Here is a 3,685-nt window from a genome sequence, read left to right on the forward strand (position 1 = left end):
CTTTTGAGGTTTGTTTGGTTTTTTAAGGCAATCAATACTGTATAAATGTATACCAGATGTTACCTAGAAGCAGACCAAAACCATCTGCTGTAACTACCAATCATATTGCTTCATCATCAACTTGAACAAAATCGCTCTTGTTTTTAAAAGCTGGAAGCTAGTTCTTACGAGCTTCAATGAACTGTATTTACTGAAGTTGAAAACTGAAGTATCCATTTTCAGAACAACATGCTAATAACACATTGCAATAAGTGCTGCTTTCTGTTGTCTGGGATTTTTAAAATGGACATCTGTGAAATAACAGTGCCCTTTGGTTATCTAATACTCTGAAATGAGCAAGCTGGAGTGAGCTATGATGGACAGGGAGTAACAGACAAAGTGGAAGGCAAAAGGAAAGATCTCCACATACATTACTGTGATCGTATTGTGCAATTTAGTGTGAGTCTTAAAGAAAATCTAATCAGAGACAGATTTATAGAGGTGAAGAAAAATCAGTGCACATATACATAAAATGAAGTCATGACTCATTCTAATGGTAACAGTGCGCAACCTCTCCTAACATTGCTTCCAGGAATTATATTTATAAATTGGCCATGTTCTCTGTCTTTAGGAAGGGGAGAAGGGCAGATGTGCTCTGATGAGCCAGCTACCTCTGCTGGTTTGGAGCAGGGGGAATAGAAGGCGAACTGACACCACAGTATTTCTTCTTCCCTTTTGCAACACAAAATAGCCATTTTTAAGTATTTCATCTTTGCTTTTCAGAGGAATAATTTTAAAAGCTCATCATTTTTCGACTAATTTTAAAAAATTGCCTGTGCTTCACAGAAACAGTGGAAGTGCCCCACTCAATCCCTATTCACAGATGTATCTCTGGACTCTTTCAATACATTTATTGTCTTCCCAAATAGAATATCATTTTGGTTTTGTCATTAATTATCTGTCCTGGCTTTTGTTTTCTTTTTCTCTGCCCTGCATCAAGTATCTCTAATTTTGCATATCTTTCTATCTTCCTGGCCATCTTTCTAATAATCCCAGGAGAGGTCCCTTATTTATTGTTTTCACTGTATGGATTTTGATCTCCTTCTTGCAAACTCTTGCTTGAATTAATCCTGCTCCTGCATCCTCTTGTTAAATGAAAGAAATCAAAAACATATCCATTATCCCAAGCATACTTTGCCCAGTTCTAGCTCTGATTATAGACAAGCCATCTGAATTCCTTCTGACACCATCCCAGATGCAACCACAGCAAGGTGAGTCTTTGGCCACAGGCAGAACAAAAGACATACGGTGTCAGTGTTTTTTCAAGGTTGGAGCCACTGAACCAAAAAAAACCCAAAACAAAACCAGAACAAAATGAAGCCCCCAGAACCAAAAAAAACAAAAAACAAAACAAAAAACAAAACCAAAAAACAACAAAAACACACACACAAAAAAACCCCACAAAAACAAAAACCCCAGGTCCAGACAAAGAAACAAAAAAACTCTTTTGCACTTACAGTCTCCTGAGGACCCGACCTGTGCAAAGTGAACAGGTAACCGTGTCTTACCCCTGATTTTCAGTGGCCTTCAGCCAGGCTCCCAGCCTAGCACAGCACTGTTTCTCCAGTGCACTGCAATGAACTGAGAGGCACAACCAAGCTGTTGCATTCAACTCCCTTGCACAGAGAACTCCCAGCTGAACCCTGCATATGTAACTCTGCTGAACAGACCCATATCAGCAATGCCTGTAGTCACAGGTTCTCACATGGAAATGGTCCCTGCAACTATTCAGGAGATGGACCTTACAAAGCACCTGTGATGTGGTCCAGACTCTCTTCTCACACGGGCATCAGTCTGGAGTGGCACCCATCAGGAGAGAAGGTTCAATACTAGAAAAGAGTAAGATATCCTACATTATCTCAATCACTACGTATGACTCAAAAGCACGTAACTTCACATTCACTACACATCACCTACTTGCTTAGCTCTTTGCATTTATGTGGGTTATCATTAAAATGTCAGGTTGTGTCAACTGTCCACTGCTGTCTCGTTTTTCTCAGTGTCAGAAACAAAGCTGATGCTATTTGCCTATCTTGCATCTGTAGTGTTGAAAAGCAAATCATTGTAGCCTACACCTAAATATTAGGCTGAAAGTGTAGTATAACAGTTTCTTCAATCATACTGGCTCCACTCCATTAAACTGGTATTAGAGCAGTGTCAGTAGGTACACTGCTGTTGTCAGGCACTGCCTTTTTAACATGCAGAGTACAAAAGTTATCCAAAACTAGACTGAGGTCTAAGACAGCAGCCAAAACAGTCCACCTTAAAATTTGCTAAGACGTAGCATGCTGTAAAATTACCTCCCTCTGTATTACTTGAATTGCAGTTCTCTAATAATAAACATAGTCTTACAAATTTAATTTAAGTCTTTAGAAGTGCACCAGCAAGGTTTACCTGCCAAATCAGAGAGGAAATGGTTCTTTCCCACTTCTTCTTCACCACTCTCTGTCATAGCATGCTCAGGCAACTCCTCTATCTGCATTTTAGCTGCCATGAGAACAGCAGCCACCTCATGGCCCACTTCCATTGACTGAGATGCCCTGGGAAGCCAGGAAGTGGTCATGACTTCTGGTCCCACATGGCCTTGCCATTGCCACTTGCCTACTAAATAAGCAGGGGAGAGACCTGCTGGGAGGACAGGCAGGAGGGAGACACATGGCACTGTGTGATACAGCAGTGACACCATTGAATCCTCTTCAGTCGCCCTGGTGGGGCAGGGAGAGGAGGGAAGAAAGTGGGACTTGGCCTCTATTTTTGTCAGCTGTAATCCACATATCATGTTTTTACCTATACCCTGCTCTGCAGAAGTCTGCTTGCACCCAGGCCCTGCTCAGCAGGCAGAACTTTTGTAGAACCTTTTTTTTCGCAGGAAAGCCAACAGTAGGCAGCTATGTCTGCACTATGATAAAGGGACACTGCCAGTGCCCTCTGCTCAGCACAGCCAGTGCCACCTTAGCAGCTGCCCACAGGCTCAGGAACAAACAGGGAGTCTCTGAGGACCTGGGGAGGGCAGCATGGGGGCTATCAAAGGGCACTGGGGAGCTGAACCCTTTCCAAGTCTTCTGCCCCATCACAGAGGACGATTCTTTTCTCTGAGATCTGGAAAAAATATCGATGACAGAAATGTTACTGGTGGCTCCTTATCACCCCTGCAAGCTCTGCAGCTGTGGGCAGCCACGCTTGCATGGAGCTGGCCTGGGCAGGGAGGCAGTAACGCCAGGAGGGATCCAGCCCACCTCCAGCTGTGGCTTGACACAAACCCCAGCAAGAGAGGACAACTGTGGCTGGCAGTGGGGATGTAACCTGCAACCCTGCTGCAGCTCCTCCAGATGCTCCGAGCCAGGGCTGCTGGAGAGAGTACGTGCCCAGCCGCTGCTGGTATCTATTCCAGGACTGCAAAAAGTACAAATCTGTTTCAGCAACAGTGATCTTGGCAGGCAAGAGAGGCAGCTCCAGCATGCCTTTTTATGCATACATATTTTGGACTCCCACTGAGAGTTATTAGTTATTAAAAAGCTATCAAATGAGGCTGGCTTTGGAGAACATTTGTTAGCCATATGATATCAATTAAGTCTCAGTCTCCTGACTGTAAGGAATTTACATGACCTAATACACAGGCAGAATAAAATTCCTTCTCTTCCTCTTT

The sequence above is a fragment of the Mesitornis unicolor genome, unplaced genomic scaffold (assembly GCF_000695765.1).
Source record: "Mesitornis unicolor isolate BGI_N332 unplaced genomic scaffold, ASM69576v1 scaffold25234, whole genome shotgun sequence".
Lineage (NCBI taxonomy): Eukaryota > Metazoa > Chordata > Aves > Mesitornithiformes > Mesitornithidae > Mesitornis > Mesitornis unicolor.